We start from the raw sequence: 10,084 nt of genomic DNA on the forward strand, positions 1-10,084 counted from the left end.
AGGTGTAGTGTTAGTAAGAATAAACTAATATGGAGTATCCATGTTTTGGCGATCCACTTCTTTTGAAGGAATATTCGGAAGTTGGCTTGAAGTTACTAATTGAACTCTGGATGGCGAAGAATAGAAGTATGTCTTTAATTTCAACCTATCAGACAGCGACGTCTCTGTAGAATTAAAGAATGAATTAAATGAGTTTTTAAATGTGTTGTGTAAGCATTCAATATAACATGCGGTGCTTTATTGTGAGAACAATCTCATTCTAAGTAGAATTATGGTGTGTATATCCTTTACCATCAGTAAAAATACTTTTCATAATCTTAAAGAAAGAAGCCGTGTAATTACAATGCAATTTTTACGGCCGCCTTTGACGTCACGCTAGAAGACTACATCACATTCATACAAAAGCTAATGGTTCGAAAACACCTGTGATTCGACGGCAGGGTATGGGATGCGCACATATCGGGACGTTTTCTGAATCCATATCGTGAGTGAAGTTTTCTTAAATTGGCTTACAAGATTGATACAAATGACTGTGGATGTCAGGTCTTGGCTGGCCACATTATAGCCAGGGGTCCTCTGGCGACTTTTTTGTCCACTGATTAGTTATCTACGTCAAAAAGAGGTGTTCCATCCGAGCCTCTTATGAACGTTGCAGAAGGATATTAAAACGCCTTGTGTGGGTAGTAACTGGGTGCAAATGCTTAAACCTGGGTTTAAAATCCTGCGTATACGATGCAAAAAAAAAAAAAAGCAGAAAAAGCCGCGTGCCGCTTTTTTCCCTGAATCAAATCGCTTGTGTCTTGTTGTCAGAGTTCATGAATGCTCGGATAACGTAATTTGTTCGCTTTTTGGAGTTGTCTAATTAACCACTTGTAACGTTTAACTGTATACTTTCCTTGGTTGAGAATTACAGAATTTACAGTGTTCACTTGATATTACGTAAACTAATTACTGCCCGCCGCCAGCAGGATCTACAAGTTATTGCGCTCAATGAAGTTACTCTAACCTACCAACTTAACGACCCAAAACCCACCTCATCCTACCCTACTCTACCCTACCTTACCGAGGTAACCAAAACGAAATAATACCCTCTTGGTCCGTACGGAATTCCTTTTTTACGCTACGTGTTAATACCAATTTAAAAAATCTGACCAGAACTCCTTTCTTGACAAAGAGTGGACCTGACGAGGCGATTTTCCAACTCCAAAGACGGTCTGAAGAGGGCGCGGAGGTTTGTAGGGCTCATGGTTGGAGATGTGTGTACTAGTTAGTGGACAGCACATCATTTACGGCTATCCAGTGGGGGAAAGAAGGGCGAGACTTTTTTAGCTGGGTTGAAGAGAAAAGTTTTCTTGGTATTCAGGATAGACAACTGCTCCGATTATTAAAAATACCGAAATCGTGCTAAATAATTTTTCATCGCTGGCTAATATTTATGGCGGTGAAATTTATCAGAATTTGTGCAATAAGCGATAACACGATATTCAAATTGTGAATAAATGTGGGATTTGTCGTCATGCTTCTACACCGGCGTCGGAGCGATGGCAAAGGGACAGCGAAAGACTAATGACAGAAAGGGGGAGTTATGATTTAAAAGGAAGCCTTCATAATGGAATACATGTAGAACATGAATGTCTTTCTCATTTCCTTCGGACAGGCCTAGCACGTTGGAGATTACATTACAAACTCGAATTAAATAGGCTCGTTTATATAAAACCAAAATTCTTCGAAAACAACTGTGACGTAATGCCTTTGTGTTGAATGACGGCGCGCACGTTGCCTGGTCTAATTTTTGAGAGAAGTGTTCTTGCGTTGACTTACACGTGTTGTCAAAATGCTTGTGCAGGAATAGGCCTTGGCTGGTCATCTTGACGACGTGCATCCTCTGAGGATTGGACCTTGAATCGGTTGTCTACGGCAAAAAGGTACCTTTTTTTTACTAAGCATCTCAGTTTACATAGACGAACAATAAAACGATTTGCGTGTGTAGGACGTGGCTCTTAAGGCGACAGCAAAGGGAAGATTTCTTTGAGCTATGTCAGTAAATTGACGTTCTATACAATAATAAAAAGCCACTCCTACCGCGAGAAGACACTTGGTAAGCACGTAGAGACGGAAGAACCAAACTTTTCCGTGGTTGAACGCGGTTAAACCAAGTTTGTCGAGCGATGGTGCGATTTCGCTTGCTTTGGATAAGGACACGGACGCTGGTCGGTGTCGTCAGCAACTACCGCATCTACAATTGCGCCACAAGACAACACGAAGAGGCTGCTCGGCGCGGCAGCAGCAGCGAGCGAAGTGACCTTCATGCTGCGTCTCGCTTCAACGCGAACTAAGCGTCGAAAGCACAGCGCATACGAATATACCAGCATTCCCCGCGTACAGCGCATACATAAATATACCAGCACTCCCCGCACTTTGTACACATCGCAGATCGCTTTCAAGATAACGGGCGCCCACGCGGCGTACACGCAGCCGCCGCTGGTAGTGGCAGGCGAAGTCCCAGTCTCACCTTGGCTCAGCTTGAAGGTCAAATTTACGGAACCCGGCGTTTTCTGGGTCTGTACCTGGAGTAGTAGAGCTATCGCTCTAGAATGCCTGTGGCAACGCCGCCTTAAAGTTCATTCATCAGCACGTCATGGACTATGACGGCGCCTGTTCGGGCTTAGATAGATCGTTAGCGATAGAAATGGGCCACATTCTTGGTGACTTGCATGGGAGCGCACGATAACACGCACACATACAAGCACGCACTCATACACGAAATAAGCTCCAGAAAAAACGTCCCCTGCCCTCAGCTTCCTTTTATTTCCCACAGGTGCTCTCTACCAACTGCTTGTTGATCACTTTGGAAACCCCCATATATGCATGATCGCTGCACGTGTTCAATACTTCGACAAGACTAGACCACCTACTGTATGCAGTGTGACATCTTAACGCAGATTGATTGTAGTCGGGGTTCTAAGAAGCTCACTTCTGATGGGAAAAGGGAAATTGTGAAGACGCAGGTGCATTCGTAAATTGCAATATATGCAGTACAGTAAATTAAAAAATTATTAGTGAAGTTTTGTTAATTAGTAGATTGCTTGCACGAAATCGCAAGCAATGTCCGCCGCTAGGAGTTATCGAGATCAATGACTAGACTGATGCTATTACACTAGTGACTTAAAAAAAAACTGCATGGTCTAGACAGGAAAAAAAAAAGACCCGGTATGTAAGCGTGCCACATCAATATCCAATTTTGGTAAAGAGTAAAGCTTACTGAATTTACGTTCGTTTTTCTAATTTTTTGTCTGTTTTTAACACGAAAGTGTTTTATGCCGGGGTCCACCAAGACTTCACTGACGTATTTCCGTCACGGAAATACGTCATAGAACATAATACAAAGAAAGAAACCAGAAGAAAAAGTTCCACAAACATGCAAAATTGGAAATCGAACCCACGACCTCTCGGTCCGCGACGATAGATCGCGAGCGTTTTACCCATTGCGCCCACAAACGCATTTGCAGAGAGCTACACAGACGCGCCTTATATATCTAACACTCCTCCGTGTACCCGCGCTCTTGCTCGGGGCGGTGCCGCCGCCTACGACCAGAAAAGAGAAGTACTGCATTATGACACTAACGCGCACCGACAGTGAACGGGTGGTCTCAGCACTACGACGCCTCGATGCCAGCATTCGAAGGGACGCTGGCATCAACAAGCACTACCAACGCCTAGGTGGCGTTCACCGTACTCAGCACAGCGGAGCGTTCCGCAATTAGCTCTGAAAATGTTTCTGAAGTTGATCGCGGAGGCTGCAATTACGACGCGCTGTACGCGCTGATTTGACTCGGTGACGATTCAGTTACGTGCTTTGTCTTGCGCGTTGTATTAGTGTGTCAGTTACGTGCTTCGTCTTTCGCGTTGTGCTAGCGTGTGCAGCGTAGTGCAGCTTCCATATGCACGACGGTTGCTCATGGTCATCGACCTTGGTAGTCGTGATGGAGGAGACGTGCCACCAGGCGTCAGCGTGGGTGCATCAACGCCTAAGGGCGCTTTAGCCACAAAACACCAATAGACATTATATATCAATGTGCAATAAACATTACACTACTTCTGTGAAGACACGTTTCACTTTCGTGTTCTATACCGATTCCTATATAAGAGGGATCAACCACATTTTTTGTACGTCGCTCTGCAAGGTTACGGATACGTCGCATTGGCGTATTCCTCTGCTGTTCGGTTGGAAGTCCTGCGCATACTCAGTGGTTATCGCGTTCACGTCTCGATCAGGAAGTAGCAGTTGGCATGTCCATTGCAATTCAGTTCCAACGCTTCCAGGAGGTAAAAACACTTAACTTACGGAGATTCAGGCGCACCAACCGCGCTAAATTGATTTTCGTCAGTTTAATTATCGAAAACATTCTCATTTATACATTTCGAATACAACAACAAATGATAGCGAATACAACGAATGGGTAGCGCTTCTAGCTGCTGTGCTGAGGGACCAGGGTTCGAAACCAACTATCGGACCAACTTGCGTCACTGAGTATTTCACGTGGGTTACCCGATGGCGTCACGATCACGTGTATCGTGACACCATCGGGCTAAAAAGGATGTTCCACATCCGCCCATCATGGTTCTGAGTGGCGCTGGCTAACACTCCTAGGGATAGATCTAGTAAACGTAAATATACCCAAGTGAGTGGACGAATTGATGGCCGTCGCCGTAGCACAATTGGTAGTGCAACTCACGCGTCATGCGGAGGTTGCGGTTTCGACTCCCGCCGGCGACAGCTTAACTTTTCGTGCACTTTAATTTCCCTTTTCTTTATTATTTTCTACATTCCAATTTTAAAACCACGCTTTATTTCCCTGATGCTTTCTTTGGCCTCACTATCTGTTGGCCTTTTGTGGTATATGCCCATTTCTGAGTCATACACCAAGATTTTCAATGGGCCTTCTATTTTTGCTAGTTCTCTGAAATCGAAGTGTATTTTTTACCTGTATGCAACCTATTTCGTTCCCTGAAATGCATGATCGTTTATATGATGCGCGATCATTCTGGCTCATAAAATCGTAATCAAGCGTATCATTAGAAAAATTCGTTTGCTTTATCTATATCTGGCATAAAAACAAAGCCTTGTCTAATATTTTCACAAGAAAATAAAAATTGATCCAGTCAACAAAAGGTGTCGGCAGCTTCGTGTGTATTTGCGATTGGTTCTGGACCGCTTTTCGCCCGAAGCCTCGGGACCCATTTGGATGGACCTTGTTATCTCACTCAAATTCTGACACCACTGAGCAATTTTTAAAGGCTGCCCGCACAATGGAGGCTACTGCAGGTGAATCACCCACGTACCTTCCGTCGCGGACAGAATCAAGTAATCTCGAGGCAAGATAATTGCTGGTTCATTGTTCGGCTGTTTGGATAACACGATGTATCGAACAAGACTTTCTCCTTTCTCGGCACTTTTACACTTGAGAATGGCACGCAAGACGTTACATGAGTAATGGCGTCCGTAGCTCCCCCACGGAGCAAGTAGTCTCAAGAAAGTGTGTTCGGCTTCACATTTGTTCATCTCACTTTTTTTTTAAATTCTCGTCTAGGAAGAGACCCGGCATCGTCGGCAACAGCAACAGCCTTGCCACTGCTACTTCTAGTGGTCTGATCCGCCTGTGGAGGCAGTCGTACACAATGCGCGCGCCGAGGATGGGGCAGTGTGCGCCGCTCTCAAGTACGTGTTCAATGCGTATGCTTAGTGTTTAGGGCGTTGAAACACAAAGTGTGTCTGATTTGTGTGAGGATGATGACTATGTGCGAAAGTGGCGGTTGTCACTAGCCAATCAGCCTCCTTCCTAGACGCATGTGGGCTCGTTGCTGAGGGACACGCGGACGTAAGTTGTGTTCGTAAATAGCTGCGGTATGTTGCGCGATTTTGCGAATTATCGCATAAGTAGACTAATGCGCGCTGGAGTGGGGAAAAACGTCTAATTGATTTGCCATTAAGCCAGCCCAAACGACCGTCACAGCACCGCACTGATGCGGCCGCCTACATTAGCATTTGCTGCGTCGAAATTGTGGGCGCTATTTCGCAAGCAGCCCACTCACCGGAACCAGTGTGTGTCTGCGGGTGCAAGTCACCGCTCAGTCATCCTTGATAGGCACGCACAGTCGCATAGGTGATGATGCAACAAGTGATTGTAAAGGCCGCATGTCCGTACCCTGAGTGCTACCCGATGGCGGCCGCCAATGCTGCCGTGCAAAGTCTAATTCATTTACTGGACCGGAGTGCACTGTAAAATAATTTACACCTTTACAAGTGTATAAGGGTGTAAATCGGTCTATAAAGAGAACCCACACAAGCTAGTTATAGGCAGATTCGCACCATTATTCACTTGTAAGCGTGCAAGTTATCTTACAGCGTACCACTGTGTGCGGCTGTTTATAGGCAGAACGTGCAGCTTGCCCATTCTGCATCTATTCAGGTGGCACACTGCAGTGATCTCTTATCTGGTGCACCTCAAAATACTCTATTTTTAGTAAGACTTACTAAAAGAAATTTACCTAACTACGCTAAAAAAATGCTGTTGATTATTAACTTTCGGTTTAGTACAACTAATATTATGATGCCAAATCTTTTCGTAGTTCTTTCTTTGTACGTTGATAATTGTTTTGCAATAGCCGCAAAAATATTATGAAAGGCAGTGGTGCTGAGCAACATATTTTCAGTAATAAAGACATTTTTAGGAATAACATCCTCTTTAGGGTTACATTGTAGAACGAAAACAAAGGGTCTGCCCTAGTGCGACAGTAAATGTTGGCATGAAATTGTCGAGCATTTGGAGCTCAGTAAAGAAAACGATAGTCTCCTTCCGTGGAAAATAATGTGTAATTTCACAATCTGTGAGGGTTTATTTCTACCTAGACCTTGCGCAATGTTTATTGAAATAATAAAATACCGTATGTTAGAGTACACTCCAGATCTGGGTCACACGTGCTTTTTATTATGCAGATTTTTAGACAACGGTTATGAGCATAGCAAGCGTGGCGTTTTGGCAAATTTCTACTGCAAGGGGGTTATACTTAACGCTTTGTAATGCCAATTCAGAAGAATAACCAAACTGTTCACTTTTAGAACATGGAAGGGTTAGATGACAATTGTTGAGGCGTCACATTTTAATCAACATTAAGTTTCTTAAAATCTCGAGAATCGTACCAACTCGAGATCATCATCTTATATTTATGTTGACTGCAGGATGAAGGCCAACTCGAGATATTCATAGTAAATTATGGCGTTTTACGGACCAAGACCACCATCTGATTATGAGGAACGCTGTAGTGGGGGGCTCCGTGTTAATTAGGACCCCCTGGGGTACTTTAACGTTTTTCTCACCTAAATCTGAGTACACGGGTCTGTTTTTCTTCATTTTGTGAATTTCTTCATTTTGTGTTTTTCTCATTTCTCATTTCGCCCCCTTTGAAATGTGGCCGCCGTGGCCGGGATTTGATCCCGCGACCTCGTGCTTAGTAGCCCAACACCATAACTCTAAGCAACCACAGCGGGTGAGACATCATAGTTAAATCACAATGCCTACTGCATACAAATCGAAGTCAAGTCAAGGAAGCGCATAAAGATGACTCTGTATTACGTAAGACGAGTGCATGATGAAGGTCGATTGATTGGTTATTGCGGCAAATGCTGATATGGCAGGTCGAGGCGGGTGTTTGCATGGTAAAACGCGCCCCGTATACGGTTGTGTGTGCCGTCACTGGCCGTGACGTTTAGTCTTAAAAGTTAATCGCGCTTGAAATCACGTGGCGCTTCCGTCCGATATAGTGGGGGGGGGGGGGGGGGGGGGGGGGCGTTCCGTGATCGCTTGCGATGTTGCTTGTGTTGAGGGTTGCAAACTAGATTATGAATATGTAGGATAAGGTGGGCTTTTTAATGTCTTTTTAAATTATGGGTGCCATATAATGTGATCGCCTCCTAGTTTGTCAGATAAACGACTGCCACCTAGGCTGCAATATAATAAAGGCTGTTTTACAAATTTTGGTAATTCGTCCTCTAAGATTTGGTTGTATGCGCATAGTATGGCTGTCTCACTTGGCATTCCTCTGCAAAGAGTCACGCTACGCTCATAGCGTTTCTGAAATTTTGTATAGTTTAATGAAAGAGACACGCGATATTGAGCTGTTTATATAAAAACCGAGTGGTTGGGAGACATGTGCGATATGAAACTATGTAGTATGTAGATGTGAAACGAGATACTGTTTTATTTGCATTTCCCGAACTATGCCCTGTTGCACACTCGCATTATCCAACTGCTTGTGCGGGGACAATTGCTGGATGGAGGGGTTGACGACGTGCTTCCTCTTGGACTTTATTTCGTCCTATTCGTTATCTACATTGAAAAAGTAAGTGTCCCAAGTGAACCACCTAAGTGCTATAAAAAAAATTCAGTGTATAGTGAAGGGCCCCTTGTGTATACAGATTGACAATACGGCCTTGTCCACATGTCATATTTTAAACGGTCGATACACAAAAATAACTGCAAGTTGAGCTTATCCCTCATGAGAAAAAGCCACTCTATCAATGGAGGAGGGATAGACAGCCAAAAAAACGATGTAAAAACTAAAGGGGCGACCTCGAAGTTCTAGACCATCTCGCCTTCGTATCATGAATCCTGACGGCTATCTTGCTTCAGGCTAGTTCAAAGATTATTGATTAAAAATAGAACATTGTATTTAAAATGCGCCAAATGCGGAACTTGGCTCTTCTAGACGCTACAAATACGAAAATGAATACAAACTTCGACGTGCATGACGTCATACTGAAGTAGCAGCTCGTGCGTGTTGCGCGAAGTAAAAAACATTGATTTACAGTTTCCATTTTCTGTCTTGCAATCGATTAAATATACCACACTAACGGATATGGAGTTCTGAAAGTTTGTTTTTGGAATAGTCTTATCTAGCCTTTTATTTAGTGACCCATAAATGTGGCCGTATACAGCTTATGTGATCCATTGCGCAGTGCACATCTGTGGTACATCACGTGACATAGCCAGCGATTATTAATTACGAGCTCTTTTAATAGATTTAAAAATAAATCCTTGCATTACGTGTCCGCTCGTTCGCTTGTCGTAGCGTTTTCGTATATCTATGTATTCTGCGAGAGCGTTGGCAACCCGCAGTTAATCCATCGCTGAGCACGGTGCCGCTCAAGATGCTGCCACATAAAACAAACATCACGTAAATTAAAAATGACCGCGTATCTGCGTGCTTCACAGAGGGTGAATTCATTTAGCTTGTCAATCACACAAGCGCTGTTTACTGCTGACCGGCAGCCTCCCCTTCTGATATGCCCGACATCCAGTTTTGCTGGGTTTCGCTCGTACGAGCAGCTAGCGCAAGCACTCATTGTTGGCTGTGGGTTCATTTCAGTTGCGCCAAGTAAGAAGACACGCTCAAAATGAGCGACTGTACCAACACGCACTGGTTCGGCCCTTTTCTATCGACATAGAATAGGCAGCGTATATGACATACTGTCACCTGTTGAACGGTGATCAACCTCCTACCTTTGGCAAATGTGGCGAGACGCTGAGCGTCCTCACGTCTTGTTGGAGTGGTCGGAAAGCAAGCAGTGGGGGTTGAAATTAGATTATGAATATTAGGCCTTTCGTTTTGCCTGCCGAAAGCAAATCGCACTACACGCTAAAATACTCCTTGAAACAAAACCGTTGTGGTTGTGGTTTGTATCGAGAAACTGCGCGCCGTAGCCATGGCAACCCAGGAGGGCGGAGGAGGGTGGCGCGGCGCATGCAATGCGGTCTTCTCCTCGCCAGCTCCCCCCTTCCGACCCCGCCTCCCATTCTCTCCGTGGCGCGCTGAGCAAGAGAAAAGAAAAAAAAAAAAAAAAAATCCGCATATCCACGAAGTGAATGATGATGAGTGGGCGAAGCACCAGGGGATCATTCGGGCAACGTGAATCCCCCGTACGCACACGCACGCGCGCAAGACGCACGCCACACACACACACCACATATACATACATACATACATACATACATACATACCATACATACTAACAGCTATGTAGCCC

At 44.6% G+C, this 10,084-nt stretch overlaps 1 pseudogene; it reads left to right on the plus strand.

The window, feature by feature from the left end:
- The window catches only part of LOC119466561 (protein bicaudal D-like), a 109,010-nt pseudogene that overhangs the window by 57,626 nt on the left and 41,300 nt on the right, over nt 1–10,084 (plus strand).

This window comes from Dermacentor silvarum, chromosome 10 (assembly GCF_013339745.2).
Source record: "Dermacentor silvarum isolate Dsil-2018 chromosome 10, BIME_Dsil_1.4, whole genome shotgun sequence".
Taxonomy (NCBI): Eukaryota; Metazoa; Arthropoda; class Arachnida; order Ixodida; family Ixodidae; genus Dermacentor; species Dermacentor silvarum.